Below are 16,394 nucleotides of genomic sequence, written 5' to 3'. Positions count from 1 at the left end.
CTTGATGCTCTGTCAATACATGTATTAAAGTAGAGGTGCTGCCCTTAGTTGGAATAATACTTTTGCATGTGGGCTCATGGACTATAATGGGACTGCTTCTGTCTGTAAGTATCATATTGCTCAATGTGAGTAAGTTGTAGAATTAACTCCTAAAGTAGGTAATTGCTTGCTCAGCTGCTGCACTAGGCCTGCCTCTCAGGCTTTCCTTGGGTGGGTCTTCCTGCTCACCCCTTGCCCTTGGCCCTCTGGACCTTGTTATCCAGCCCCCAAGCCACATGAGCCCCTTTGTTCCTCTCCCTTCTGTAGCCTGAGTTGTCTGCATGACTTACAGTCACTGCATTTCTGAAACATGCCCAGGACACACATTTCATTTCCTCATCCTCATGTCCTGCACCAATGCCAAGTAACAGGATCTCCTTCCAGCAGTGCAGGGTTAGGAACACTGGTGGGCCAGCATTTATTCCACCCTGGTCCCACAGCCCACTGCGAATATTTGTTGGCAGCTCCTTCATGCAGTCATGAACACGGACGGGTACTTGGCATGGTTCACCCTCTCTTTGACACCTGTCCCTTCTGTGGTGTGAGGGAAACACTGGCACATACATACCTAGAGTGAGCCAGGCTGCAGCCTCTTTTCTGGCTCCTCAAAAACCTCTTTAGGTTTTGGCTGCACTTGTCCCTGCACCTCCTAATTTATGCACATCTCATGAAGTCACAAGACCCGCTCATCAATTTCCTTCTAGCACTGGCCATGATAGTCATCTATAAAACCAGTAGGAGGATTCTGGATGGGGAGGTGCTCTGCAATTATGGGGCCTATTTCCACTCCTCCCTTCAGTCATGAATCTGGGCGAGTTCCTCTCGGCTGTATCTGCTGGTTCCCCGGACAACATCAAGCAACAGTGGGTGCTGTCTGGGGCTCTCTGCTCAGTGTCCCCTTCTTGAATCCAAATTATGAATTTATAATGCCCATTCCTGTCCCTGTTTTCTCATTAGTTCTTCCCAAAAATTGCTTGAGATTTGGATTCAGTAGCTCCTCCTATTAAGCTGGGAGAGGGATCTTTGACTGCTCATCTTCCCAGCACTTCCATAGGTGCTTCCCTGGGAAAGAGGCCTTTATTTGCAGTAATGAATACCTGGCAGGGCTGTATTAGAAGCCTGGCCCGTCCACTTTTTACCACAGCAGACCCTGCCCCCTTTCCCTTCTCTTCCCCATCCCCCAAAGTCCCATCCCCTTTGGCCAGACCAGCAGCTGGTAGAGCCTGTCTGGGGAGTTCAGGCAACCGCTGGGCAGGCAGGGATGAAAGTAGCCACTGGCTCATGCCCTTACCCCCGTGGCCTATGTCCCTAGCCAAGGCAGATGGAGGTGGAGGGACCAATGCTCCTACACCAGCCCATGCAGCTGTTACTGTCTCTGGCCATGAAGCCGCAGCACTCTTGTTCAAGAAAGTTCTGAGTGCCATTCACAGAATGGCCATCAGAGCACCTGTGCTTTTTGTAATAGACTCTTTTTGCACAAGAAACCCATTTCCCATCCACACAGCTTTCTGCTCAAGAACTCTTGCGCAAAAAGGAGTTATGCCTACACTGCAAAAAGCCCTCTGTTCTGTCGATTGACTAGATTTTCTTGTGCAAAAACGCACTTGAGGTGTGGATGCTCCACTTTTTTGTGTGCAACAATGCCTGTTTTGTGTAAAAACCCTTAAGTGTAGACGTACCCTGTCTGGGGAGCCTAGGGGCCAAACCTAGTTTTGTGGATTGCAGTGTTAACATACATGGTGATGTAGACACACAAAAGTTAGGCGCTCTGATGCTCAGCACGGCAACATCTAAACAAGGGCGGAATTTCAGGAGGGTGGGGGGACAGCAGTCATGCACTCGGAGACACGGCTTGCTTTTTATCCTGATCCCTAGTTCGAACTAGGGTGGCTAATTTAGGCATTCGAACTTGCAAATGAAACCCAGGATTTAAATATCCCGGGCTTTATTTGCATGTTCCCAGGCACCGCCATTTTAAAATGCCCCGTAGTTCGAACTACCTGCCCGCAGCTACCCGTGGCACGGACTAGGTAGTTCGAATTAAAGCTCCTAATTCCAACTACCTTTACTCCTCATTGCAGGTAGGTTATTTGCAAGTTCGAATGCCTACATTAGCCACCCTAGTTCGAACTACGGTGGTAGTGTAGACATACCCGAAGGGAGTGAGGGGAAAGTACTTGCATTCTGTGCATGCCTCTCACAACTGGCTGGTGTGCCCCTTCGGGTATGTCTACACTACCACCCTAGGAGTACAGGTAGTTTGGAATAGGAAGCCTAGTCCGAACTACCTAGTTCGTGCCGCGTGTAGCCGCGGGGCACGGAGTCCGAACTAGCGGACATTTAAAAATGGCGGCACCCGGCAACATGCAAATGAAGCCCGGGAAATTCAAATCCCAGGCTTCATTTGCAACTCCGGTTGACTACATTACCACCCTAGTTCGAACTAGGGTGGTAATGTAGACATACCCTTAGTGACCAGGGACCGGAATGAAAAGCAAACCATGTCCCAGAGTGCACAACTGCTGCCCCCTCAACCTCCCAAAATTCCTCCCTTGCAGCTAAATCCTTTCATGGATCCTGTGCCAAATTGTCATTGGACAATAACTAGATGTTTGAGGCTGAGGCTTTATGCCAACAACAGTCACATAGCCCTGTCCAATGTTCCACTTACTGCTTGTGTTACTGAGAAGATATTACTATTGATGTTTACTTCAAATAGCATCCCCAACTTTTAGGGTTCAAATGTCACTGTCTTTATTCAGGTCTATGTTGTTTCCCTTTTCTTGCTTTAGGAATGTTTAGTCTAAACATCTACTCTAATTAAAGGATGGAAAGTCCTGTGTAAAGCTGGGTATTGATTATAAAAATTGTATTGTTCTATGAGAGAAGATTTAGTCATTTATCAGTTTCCATATTGCTGACTAATGAATAAACAGTTATCATAGAATCATAGAACACTAGAACTGGAAGGGACCTCGAGAGATCATCAAGACCAGTCCCCTGTTCCTTACAGCAGGACCAAGCACCATCTAGATCATCCTTGATAGATGTCTATCCAATCTGCTTTAAATATCTCCAGTGATGAGATTCCACAACCTCCCTAGGTAATTTATTCCAGTATTTAACAACACTGACAATTCGGAAGTTTTTCCTAATGTCCAACCTAAACCTCCCTTGCTGCAATTTAAGCCCATTGCTTCTTATCTTACCATCAGAGGCCAAGGAGAACAATTTTTCTCCCCCCTCCATGTAACACTCTTTTAGATACTTGAAAATGGCTATCATGATATTGGCTTGACTACCGTATATACTTTCAAATAGAAAGTTTAATAAAACAAGTGTTGGTCTAAACTGACTGGTTGTGATTTGAACTGCAACCTAATTGGATTTGTTTAAAATTCTCTTACTGTTACTTGTTATGAGAGGAAGCCAAATATGCATTCATGGGTGGTGTACAGAATTAATTGTCTGAGAGAACAAAGAAACACATGGTCGCATGATGTTAGATTTTTGTTTGGGGGGGGGGGGTGTTTTGTTTTGTTTTTCCAAAGCGCTATGGACTGGTGATATTCAATCTCTGAGATTCTTCCACCATTGTTAGTTTTATTCCTTGTAGAATCATTTAGACAAGTCCAGATCCAGCTCCCTAAACAGAATTCATCTGCTTTTCATGGTGGTTGCCTTTCTTCTGAGATATTAAAACAGTTCTTTCATTACCTGTATTTGCTAATTCAAGGATTTTTTGCATGTGTGCCAGATGCCACAGATTGAATCACATTAGCCTCTGTTGTTAATCATGTGAATTAATTTATGTCTGAGAATGGAAGTGATCTCAGCTGGTATGAAAATCTTAAATGACCTCTGTGCCACAAAAGAGAAAAAAAAGTCATTGTTTTTCAGATTAAACAATTGCTTGGTTTGTTTCTGTTGACATACCATGTTATTTCATGTATTCTATTGCTGAGGATTGAAAAAAATAATATTGCTCTTAGTGACACTGAGAAGTGTATGTTATCTTAAAGAAAATTATTTTTTTAAATAATTTTAGCCTCTGAGCCAGACTGTCTTATATGAGGGGGGTCGAGAGACAGCATAAAGAGCATATTACTTGAGTTTAAATTCAGTTCTACCATGGGAAGGAGTTGTCCCAGTTATATTATAGGCAGCTTGGCTTCTTGCACCAACAGATGTCCATGTTCTGGATGACTCTTGGGACAATTGTGAAGCATTTGCGAGGCTGCCCAGGCCAATACTTCTCTCGTGAGACGTGATTCCTTTAATAGGCATTTAATCTATCCTTTGCTGGCTTCCCTGTGGCTCTTCAGTAGTGGCATTTCTGAGTAAGAATTAATAATCCTGGGGCAGGATAAACTCCTAAACAGATATCAGGTTATCGGGGATCATGCATGCCATGGAAAGTGTCTGTTCTGTGCCTGCCCCACCTCTGGCCACTTCTGGTCCTAACCTCGGATTAGGCTTCCTAATCCGAACTAGCTGTACGCCTAGTTCCTCGAAGCCTAATCAGAACTAGCTAGTCCGTGCCGCGTGTAGCCGCGCGGCACTGAGTCTGAACTAGACGGCATTTAAAAATGGCGCCAGCCGGCTTCATGCAAATGAAGCCCGGGAAATTCAAATCCCGGGCTTCATTTGCAAGTGCGGATGACTACATTACCCCTGCTAGTTCCAACTAGCAGGGTAGTGTAGACATACCCTCAGTTCCATGCACTCCAAGTTTCCATAGGTTTTTAATCATAACCTCCATTAAACACTGCAAATGCAACTCTTTCTCTATTTCACCTACTTCTGTTTGACAAATATTTTTCCTCTGTTGCTAATGAAGTTGAAATTAATCTGAGTGTTTTTGTTTCTTTAGATGGTTATGCACCATCTGTATCATGATGATCTGATCCAGAAATCTCATGGCCAGTGAGACAGCGGCCAGAAACCTGACAAAGAGCCATTGAGGTTGACATATACTGATGATAACAGTGTCAATGAGAAGACAAATTCAGCTAGTAGATGCCCACCTTTGATACCCAGAGTATGAGTATTGTATGCCCAAAACTTTCATCTTAATGAACGAAACCAGATCATCCAAGATGACTGCATCATCTTGGGAATAAGATTAGTTAAAACCTGATTTAAGAAAACATTCTTGTTCAAGAAAGTACCAATACATCTGCTTCATTTGGACCTTGATTAGCTGCTGCAAAGCAAGCAGGAAGAGCTCACAAATAGGGTGCATTATTTAAAAATGATACTATATGTGTGTGGTGGGGGGGTGGTTGGTGGAGGGATTAATAATAATATTATTTGTCACAAAAATGGTGAGTATTTGAACTTGAAAAAGACTTTTCTAGCAAATCATTTTTAAGTCAGTCACATTTTACCCTAAGTCATATTTGACCCTTTTTAACTAAATACTTTTTTAAAAGTAATTGTTTCATTCAGATGCTGAGCATAAATAATATTCCCGGTGTATTTAAGATAGCAGTACAAACAAATGATCCCTTCCTAAAGACTATAACTTCAGAATTGTTGTAGTTCAGCCTGTCTTGCTGCAGTGGAACATTTCCAATGATTAACTACATTCAACTTTGCCTAAGGATGTCACAGGATGCACCTCTAATAATTTATACTTCAAAGCAGACTAGTAAGAGGTAAAGTGAACAGGTTGTGCAACTTCAAAAGTGCAGATACCAAACAAGACAGTTTGTGTGCATTCTTATAAACAATTCTACTCCTCCATCCAGCACTTGCGAGTTTCTTTTTGAAGACTTTGCTGGGGGGGGGGGGGGGGAATAATTCATTTAAATATATAGTAAAAAGTAATCTCAAAACAAAGTGTTTGGAACATTTCTAAGCTACTTTCTCCTTCAAGGTACACTATTGTCATTTGCATGCTATAGCTCAAAAAAAGAATGAAAAGATGGGAGGAGTTACATATCCTCTATATTATTATGGTACTTTTAAAATATATTATTATGGTACTTATTCTATCTATATATTTTAGAAATGCACATCTGTCTGTCTATTCATCTGAGAGTCTGTTTGTCCAAGGACTCCTCCTAAATGGTAAGAGCAAAGACCACCAAATTTGGTATGCAGCTTCCTCTTATCCTAACTTAAAGCAAGGCAAGGATATGGTTGTGCCAAAAAATGGGAAGTGCCAGGTATGGAACTGTTTTCCATAATATTGAACGGGAGGGGTACAGAGAGGAGGGATGTGTTACTTAGGGTACGTTCTAGACTACAGGGTTTTGTCGACGGAAGTTTTGTCGACAGATACTGTCGACAAAACTTCTGTCGACATAGAGTGTCTAGACTACATTGAGTTGTCGACAAAGCAAGCTGCTTTGTCGACATGGTAGTGTGGACGCAAAGGACAGTTTACATGCAATAACACCTTCTGTTGACAGAAACTCTGTCGACAGAAGGCGTTATGCCTCGTAGAATGAGGTTTACCAGCGTCGACAAAACTGCTGAGTTCTGTCGACGTTATGTCGACAGAACTCGGCGGTAGTGTAGACGCAGGTATAGTTTTGTCGACAAAAGTTCACTTTTGTCGACAAAACCCTGTAGTCTAGACACACCCTAAGTGGCTGCTGGGGACAGTAAGCCTGCAGGGGAGAGCTACATGCAGAGAGACCACTGGGGGCAGCCACACCATCAAGACAGTGGCCTGCAGGTCTTGGGCTCTGCTATTTTGCTTGCCACCAGACCAGATAAGTAGTCCCCTTGTCCCAAACCCTTTTCCCCACCTAGCCCTTGACCACAGACCTGAGGGGGAAGGGGCAGGGGGGAAGACAGAAAGCCCCTGGCAGCCAGGAGATCTGGGGAGAGACAGAAGTACATTTCTTTATTTTATGCCCAACTAAATCTATTCATCTTTAAGGTACCACAGGCCTTACTGTTTTTACAGATGCAAACTAACATGGCAACTCCTCTGAGACCTAAGTCTGCTGTTAATCAAGCTTAAGCAGTAATTCAGAGAAGTATGAACTGCCCTACTTCACCGCAATGCAGTATTGAGTCTGTTGTTTATTTAAGTGTAACAATTGGAATGTCAACACAATTATTTCACTATTCATTATTTAATACAGGGGTGGGCAAGAGGTGACTAGCAGGCCGGATTCGGCTCACCAAGCCACCAGATCTAGCCCGTGGCTGCCTCCCTGCCACCATTACTACAGAGCAGCTGCAGCCACTTTAAACAGCAGGCTGCTAATTGTTATGCAGTCTGGACAGGGAGAAGAAAGCCTGCAGGGAGGAGAAAGCTTCGTTCTGTCCCCATCCCCTAGCAAAAACCCTCAACTCTCATTGGCCAGTTTCTGGCCAATAGGAGCTGAGAAATGTTGCTGAAGGCAGGGGCAGTGAATGACACCTCCTCCCTCCCTCCCCCCTGCGCTGGAACAGAGCCATGTGGACCAGCACTCCCAGCCCAGCACACAGGCAGGGAAACTATCTCAGGTTCTTGCAGAGCTGCTGGCTGGGAACCCACCTAGATAAGTGTCTCCCAGACACAGCCTGCCTCTGGCACCCCATTCCTTCTTTCCCCCACAACTATCTGCCTCAGGCCTTCACTCAAACCCTCTACAGGCAGTCCCCGGGTTACGTACAAGATAGGGACTGTAGGTTTGTTCTTAAGTTGAATCTGTATGTAAGTCGGAACTGGCGTCCAGATTCAGCCGCTGCTGAAACTGATCAGTTTCAACAGCGGCTGAATCTGGACGCCAGTTCTGACTTACATACAGATTCAACTTAAGAACCCCAGGCATCCCCAAGTCAGCTGCTGCTGAAACTGATCAGCGGCTGATTCCAGGAAGCCTGGGGCAGGAGCTTCCTGTAGTCAGCCACTGGTCAGTTTCAGCAGTGGCTGACTTGGGGACGCCTGGGGCAGAGCAGCTGGGGTGCTGCTGGGTTGGTCCAGTAGCGCCGCCGCTCCTCGGCGCTACTGGACCAACCCAGCAGCACCCCAGCTGCTCTGCCCCAGGCGTCCTGATTCAGCCGCTGCTGAATCTGACCAGCAGTGGCTGAATCAGGACGCCTGGGGCAGAACAGCTGGGGTGCTGCCCGGTTGGTCCAGTAGCGCCCAGAGCGGCGCTACGGGACCAACTGGCAGCGCCCCAGCTACTGTACCACAGGTGTCCGGAGCAAAGCCACGGAGCACGGGGGCAGCGGGACAGCCCAGACGCGCCGTGGCTGTCCTGCTGCCCTCGGGCTCCGTGGCTTTGCTCTGCTTTGCTCCCCGTCCCTCTGGTCTGCAGACCAGGGGGACGGGGAGCAAAGCGGCGGAACACGCGGGCAGCGGACAGCCCAGACGCGTCTGGGCTGTCCGCTGCCCGCGTGCTCCGCGGCTTTGCTCTGCTTTGCCCCCCCCCCGTCCCTCTGGTCTGCAGACCAGGAGGATGGGGGGGGCAAAGCAGAGCCAAGCCGCGGAGGACGCGGCCAGCTGACAGCTGTCAGCTGACTGCGCGCTCCGCGGCTTGGCTCTGCTTTGCCCCACCCTTCCCCTGGTCTGCAGACCAGGGGGACGGGGGGGGGGGGGCAAAGCAGAGCCAAGCAGAGCCAAGCCTCGGAGCGCGTGGGCAGCGTAACTCGGGGACTGCCTGTATATCCCCTCTCCCCACATCCTCCAGGTCACCACTCCCTCCCAGAACCTGCAGCCCCTCCTACACCTGTTCCCTAAGCCAGACCCTGCACCCAAAACCCCTCCTGGACATGCACCTCAAGCCCCTGTCCTACATCATAACATTCTCCTTCACCAAACTCCCTCTCAGATCCCACACTTCCTCCTGCACCCCTGCCATCTATCCTAAGCTCCCATCAACACTCCAGCTGCCATCCGAGACCCTGAACTCCATCCACAGAAGTGCGGCCCTTCACCACTTACCAAAATCTTGGAGTGCCCCCTCCATTAAAAATTATTGCCCACCCCTGATTTCATAGGAAAAGGCAGTTAACATGATTACTTGGTGTGATGAGGTATTACCGATTGGTTATTAAAATGTATGTTTGGTCACACAGTCGATCCCCCTGGCAATACAGGACTGTTCTGTATTATATTTCTAATGCTTTATACAGTCTAGTTTAAAATAAGTCAATCAATGGGGCTACCATAACTTCACGATATCATTCCATAGTCTTCTGGATCTCACTGGAAGGAACTTTTTACATTTAATTTTTACTTAATTCCAGCCAATTTCATCCTATTATAACCTGCGCACAAAGTGAACTTTCAGGGAAAGAGAAAGGAAGAAAAAAGAAACAGCAGTTATGAAAGAAAAAAGGGCGCCAAGGGAGAACCACCAGCTAACGACTAATTCCATTGCTATTTCTTTCAACTTCAAATCTTTATTTATAGCGTTATGTATTGCCCTTATAAAGGCATGAAAACTGGGTGTGGGAGGAAATGTACAGAAGAGATCACCTATCCTCAATGTTTAATGTAAGCTTATATGGACATGAGAGCTTAAAACCAAAAGACAAAAAGCTAGATCCTATGTGGGCACAATTTCACTAATGGTCCATCTGTGAAACAATTTATTAAAGACATGGTGTTGACAGCTTCACAAGGGAATCTCATTTCTTCAGAACAGGTTGGATGGTTTGGAGAAATACCAAGAGTGTGATTTCTAAGATTTGCATAGAAAAACCAGATTCTTTCCTCCAGGTGGATCTTATCCAGTGCCCATGGTAGAACATGAACTAAATGGGTTCAGGGGTTATTGTGTGGTGTGCAACTTCAGGGAGAAAACAAGGGAAAGATAATATACAGCCTCATCCTACAGCCAGCCATGCCTAGAAGTACAGCTTAGTTACCACAGCACTTTGATACCATGGAGATAGGCCTCCTATCAAAATCATCGATGGAGAGAATGACTCCCCCGTGCAGAATGCCAAAAATGGGACTCCGTGCAGGAATAACTAGATTTTTGAGCGTCGCTCTTTGCAGGGTCCTGTCCTTAAGACTGTAACGCCTGCCCTACATTGGCAGATTCTGGCGTCAGGGACTTTTGTCTACTCGCCGTAAAGTGCCGAACCTGGGGCTTAGTTCAGTCATCAAGAAGCAAGAGGGGAAAGAGCAGCTCCGCGTGGGAGGGTGGCGAGCTGTTCATCTGGGGGTGTTTTTCCTCTACGTGAAAATGTATCAATCCCCGGGCACGATTTTATGTTGGTGGTGGGAGGGGGGGGGGGCTATTCCCCCTGGGCTTCTCTAGCTGCCATCTACGGCTGGGAAGTTTTCACGTAGCTGCCCTTCCTTCCACACAGGGACTGTGAGACGGCGACACCGCAGCGTTGCAGGGAAGGAGGAAAACATCAGGGCCTCCCCCGCCGCCGAGCCTGTGCCCGGCGAGAAGGGAGGAAGGGCGGGCGGCGAGTGGGTGGTTGCTCACCGCGGTGACAAAGCCCTTCCCCCGCCACGGGCAGGCACGCACCCGCCGCTCGTCCCCACTTCCTCCCCCTCCTCCCTGCTGCTCCGGAGCCGCCCCTCCCCGCCGCGAGCCAGAGCCCCGCGGCAGCCAGGGGCTAGCCCGGTTGGTTCACGTGGCTGCCGGGGTGGAGCGGCTGGCGGGGCGCTGGGGGTGGGTGGAGACAAAGCCCAGCTGTCAGCGGCGCGGGCGAGGGAAAGCGGCAGCGGCGGCCCGGGGGGAGGCAGGTGAGTCAAGTGCATTTAAAGCGGTACAGGCGCCTGGCCGGGGGGACCCGGGGCAGCCGCGGCGGAGGAGGCGGCTGGAGGGATTGGGGGGGGGGTAAGAAGTTGCAATTGCCCAGAGCCGCTATGCCTCGCGTGCTGCACAGATGCGGTGCGTGGGCTCCAGCCCCGCTTTAACCCCTTCCGGGCCGGCGGCAAGGGCCAGCTCCCCGGCGCCCGCGGGGAGAGCGGCGGGGTGCGAGGGGAAGAGGCGCTGCCACGCTGGCAGAGCGAGCTGGAGGGAAGGCGGGAGGGAGCCGCAGGGCAGGAGGTGGGCTGGCTGGGAGACCGGCCGGAGGATCCGCGCCACAGCAGCTAGAGGCACCGGCCTGCCTGCGCGGCCCCCCACGTGAGGGGCACGGGGCTGAGCTGTCAAGAGGCCGCCAAGGTACAAAGAAGCGCTTGGCAGGAAGTGCCGTCGCTTCTCCCGCGCCGCTGCAGCGCGCCTGGCTTTGCTGCCCCTGCAGCCGGTCGGAGTGCGGGGTCTGCGCCGCCTTCCCTACCCCCGCACACACCTTCCTGGCCCGCTAGGAGGGTCCGCTGGGCACAGGCATTTGTGTGGCACAGGGATCTGTTTTGAGACGAGCGCTCACTTCGGATGGAGAGCAAGTGGAGCCAATACATTCATCCCCCGTGGGTGGAGGTTGCCCGCTGGTTTGGAGAAGAGGGGGGAGAGAGGGAGGTTTTGTGTGGTAAACGGCTAGTATAGGAAAAGAGCACTTCGTCAAGCCATTCTGTTAGGCAGATCTCCTTAGCAGCCAAAGCCCAGCCGGAAATAGACCCTGTGTGTCCGCTAAATGACTGAAGAAGCCCCACAGAAATAGTTTCCCCCTATGCCTGTTAGGCTACTAGAGCCATGGTTAGCGCATCAAGGGCTCTGTTGCAGAGGGAAACAAATATTTTGCAGTATTGAGCTAAGGTGCACCCCAGGAGTAAATGGGATTATTTGAGTTTGTCAGTTTCCCGCAAAAGGTTTCATTTGTGGTTAGGGCATAGTTTATCATTCAGAGAGAGTGTGTAAAGTACACAGCTGTTTGAACATTAACTGGTGTGACCTCACCAGCTAGTTAACATCCATGATTCCCCAGCGTCCAGGAGCAGCTGGTGTGTCTTCTTCCCTGCTGTGCTCAAGGCCTATGTCTATCTACACTAGACTTCTCCAGGAAACAGTCCACAGTTCAACTGCCACTAGTGCACCCTGCCAATGATAGCAACAATGACGGTGTTGGCAGTCTAGTGCAGGCAGAGTACTGACATTTTTACCACCCTGTTGCTGGAACATTTCTTTAGAGTAAGGGTGAGACCAAAAATAAACCAGCTACAGCACATGTTGCAGAGTATACAGCATTTAAAGAAGACTTACAATATGTTTACTGGCATGGCATATACATGTAGGAGTAACTTCTACTGATATGGGTATTGGAAGCATTCAGCTTTGATTTACAGTTTTTGCAATAACTACTGGCTTACTTGAGCTCCCCCTCTGTCATTTAGATTCCTGTTTTGCTCAATCTGTAATACCTACACAGTTGTTTAAAGAACCCTGATATGGCCTTTCATATCCTTAAACAAATCTCATGGCAACCTTGAACTCCTTGTTACAATATAATGGCCTAATCAGAGCTTTGTCTACATTCTAGTATTTTCTGAAACCTCCCACATTTCCATTAAGACTAGTACTAGCAGTGGTAGGAGTGCTACTGTAAACTCAGGTGGCCACTTGGTTTTTACTACTGTGGTATCTAGACCTGCTCCAAGCCAGGTTAAATAGTACTGTGGTAAAAATAGGCACAGCCTTTATCCGTTTGTCAGAACAAACTCTGCAAGAGAGGAGTAAGTTTTATATCAGCATTATCATTGGGGAAACTGAGGCACAGAGCAGCTAAAGGATCCCCAGTGATATATGATAGATGTATAGACATGAGAGAGAGAGAGAGAGAGAGAAACTCCAGGTCTCTTGACTCCAAATTCAGTGCCCTGTCCACGAAGCCATGCTGCTTAATTAAGTAAGCAGTTTTGCAAATATTTTTTGAGAATAGTGAATGTTATATAGGCTTTGAGTTTTAGGATGCATGGAAATTCAAACAAGAGTTTTGTAATTTAAGAGGAGGTTGCCATTGTGCCATCATTGATAGAATACAGGAAAGCTTTTGGGTGAATCTGTAATTAGCTTCTGGCCCTGGCTCAAAGGGTTTCACATTGCTGTGTCATTAAAGAGGACTCCTCCTTCTGCATTAATTTAAGTTATTGCAGTATAAACCCATTTGAATGTTGCAGCTAACTCTGTAATTTGGAGGCATGCAGAGAACCTATCCAATGCAAGTCTCTGCACTTCAGGTAAGAGAACTGTAAAAGGAACCATTCCGAAAGCTGATTAATAGGAAAGTTCAAAAAGAGGTACATTTTATTACAGGGAGTACAGCTAAGAAAGCCTGATGAATCAGCACATTCCATTCAGTGACAAGACGTAGCCATCACTCCACAGAAAGTTACAGGAATAACAGAAGGGATATTAAACATCTATGGAAGAAACAAGCTACATACTCAATAGTATAGAAAATGTGATGTTTGTAAAACAGCTCACCCCATTTGCTAACTATATTTTGCCATAGTTCATCTGTTTCATTCACAGATCTCTTACCCTGTAAAAAAAACAACATTGTTTCTGTGGTGAATGGTGAAAATATAAAAAACTTGTTCTCTGAATTGATATTTCCTTTTATCTGCTTCTCTCCAAATTGTGGGGTATAAAAACAGAAGATGAGTGGGCTTTAACAATAGTATAAAACCATAATGTAAACAATAAGAAACCCAAAGAAAGATTCTGTATTACCTGTTGTGGCTATTTCACTTAATTTTAAGGAAATACAAAAAGTAAAAGAAAACAGAGGTCAGACTTCTGTAATGCAATTACAAAGCAGATTTAAAATAAACCATTAACATTATTCCTGTTTAAAGGTCATCATATGCAGCTAAAACACTTTACTAATGCTATCTTTTTAAAAATAACTGATTTGTATAAAATGTGGCTTGTTCAAAACATGGCAGGAAAGTGTCAATAGTTTAATGAGTGGGGCTTACAGGGAAGTTATTGGTCATAGAATCCTAGAACACTAGAACTGGAAGGAACCGCCAGAGGTCATCAAGTCCAGTCCTCTGCTCTTAAGGCAGGACCAAACACTATTGATCATCCCTGACAGGTGCCTATTTAACCTGCTCTTAAATATCTCCATTGATAGAGATTATACAACCTCCCTAGGCGATTTTGATGGAGTATCCTATCCATTCAGAGTTCTTATCAGGTCTTTGCCATTTTGTAGCAAAGTATGTCTACGGTAGTCTTAGAAAGCAAAATATTTCAGATAAAGTAGTTTGTTACGGAATTTTACATATTTTTGGTTTTGAATTAATCTTGGAAACATTCCATCCTTTTCTATACACACAATTTCAGTGGTTTGTTTATGAATAAGACAAGGCGGGTGTGGTAATATTTTTCTTTGGACCAACTTCTGTCTGTGAGAGAGACAAGCTTTCAAGCTCATGCAGAGTTCTTCATTTGTGAATGACAGGTTCATTTATCTCTGTAACCACAACTGTCACAGCACTGTGCCTAAGTCATGAGTTGAGCTACTGGAAAGTTTTATAATGTAAATACTTAAATAAAAAAGACTGATTACTCCTGCTTTTAACATTGACAGTTTGTGTGAGCAGGAAAACAAGGACAGCTTGGAGAGGGTCTTCTCACAGAATTGGAGGAAAGGGAAATGGAAGCTTTACACCTTATGCTCCTCACAGTGGAGCAGGCAATAGTCATTCCTGGGTTCAAAGGCTGATCCCTAATAGTGCCCATGGAGCGCAAGCCACCTCAAAGATTGTGAGATGGAGGCAGGATCATGATTCATCCATCCGCGGAGTATTGGGCAGGGTGTAGCAATAGATGAATTCCAAGAGGTATATTCATGAAGTAAGCCATGATTTGTGGTAATTTGGAGCAGAGAAATTTCATCTCACCATTAATACAGAAATCTGAGTAAGGGTGCAGTTTGGTCCATAGACATACTGTCTATATTTTCAGAGTTGACCAGTGCTTTCAGTGCTTTGCTTGAGATATTTTTCAGCATCCTGATTTTCTGAACACCCATTTTCTGTCACTTCTGAAAGTCAGGCCTCTTTCAAGTGCCTCAAATTAGGCATCTGACATCAGTAGCCACTTCAGAAAACTTAGTCCTAACTGTATAAACAGAACAGGCTTGAATCTGCAAGTGTAGGTAAAAGGACCAAAACACTACAGGAGGTAGTTAGTACCCTGAAGGACTGGATTCAACACGACTAGGTGCTTGTTTATGACATACCTACATTCCTCCAAGTTGAAAGACACCCAAGATGTACAGGTATTTTTCTGTGACCTCACTTTATGGGCTGTGCCATGACTTAATTTTACATGGTTTGACAAACAGCTCTAACTGGCTGCACCAGAACTTTCTCATGCTGAATATGGATAAAGCTGCAGTTGTGTTTTTTTAAAGTTTTGGCAGTTGGCCATCTATCTGGTGATTTTTCTCTCAAGGTTAATTCTTCCTGCATTATGTCAATTTCAATGATAAGGAACAGGAATGTTCTGTAATATCTTTGCTTCTCATTAGTGCTCTTGCCAGATAGTATTTAGTTGCCAGACAGATTTGTTTAATATTGCCAACCTTAAATCAGACTCTACCTTGAGCTAAAACTGAGTCATGCTTTCGTTTCCTCATCTTAGTTTCGTGTTGTAATAGTTATCTCCATTGCTTACCTTTGTCTCTTCTACCTGATGCTTACAGTCCCTGAGTTCTACTGCAGTTTTAATTGACTGCTACCTTAATCCCTAGTTAAGCTTCTGGGTAGGAAACTGAATTCATTGTCACTGAAACATATTCTAATTTTAATTTTTATCACCTTTAAAGGGCCTTCAAGCTTAATGTAATTTTAGCTACAAAATGTCATCTGTCTTTAAAGTAACAAGTACCCCAGACTTCTTCTTCTTCTTAAATAGAAACACATTTGAAACGTCCTCCCTCGTGAGTTCTACACAGTCAAATCTCTTACAATCATTTCTAATTCTTTTAAAGGAACTTAACTAACTTATCAAGGTATTCAGTGGTAACTCTGGAAAATGATGCTCTATCATATTCACCTTCCAGTTGTCTCATAACAGTTGGGCTGGGTCAGCATTTGTGAGACAGCTGAAAAAAATCCACAGGTTTTAAAAAGTAGTGTTGATGACTCTTTAGGTAGCACTATTCCCTCTGAGTGATTAATAAACAGTGCTTCATTATGGTGGTACACATGTTGTCTTTGTATGAGGCTTACCTGAGATCTTGGTTACTATCTTACTTAAAAATGTCATGATAATTTCCACAAGGGTAGCTGTATACATTAGTGACCTGGAACAATTATTCTGCCTGCACAGGTTCTTGTCACTTCAATTGAAGTTGATTATTACATATAAGAAATGGGGATAGTGAGTACAGGCAGTCCCCGGGTTACATGGATCCGACTGACATCGGATCCCTACTTACAAACAGGGTGAGGCAACCCCGCACTAGCTGCTTTCCCCCAGCAGACCAGGGAGACGCGGAGCTAGCGCCCCCCCCAGCAGACCACGGAGACGTGGAGCGGCTTT

General features: G+C 46.0%; 1 protein-coding gene across 1 annotated transcript in view; it reads left to right on the top strand.

Annotated features, from left to right (window-relative positions):
* Window positions 1-10,610: 10,610 nt before the first annotated feature.
* The window catches only part of MAPRE2 (microtubule associated protein RP/EB family member 2), a 151,952-nt gene continuing 146,168 nt past the window's right edge, over window positions 10,611-16,394 (top strand). The window contains exon 1 of the mRNA XM_075920733.1: window positions 10,611-10,699. The gene's annotated coding sequence lies outside the window, so the exon portion shown is untranslated. The remainder of the gene's footprint in view (window positions 10,700-16,394) is intronic.

The sequence above is a fragment of the Pelodiscus sinensis genome, chromosome 2 (assembly GCF_049634645.1).
Source record: "Pelodiscus sinensis isolate JC-2024 chromosome 2, ASM4963464v1, whole genome shotgun sequence".
Classification (NCBI taxonomy): Eukaryota; Metazoa; Chordata; order Testudines; family Trionychidae; genus Pelodiscus; species Pelodiscus sinensis.
This window is presented reverse-complemented; position numbering and strand designations above follow the sequence as displayed.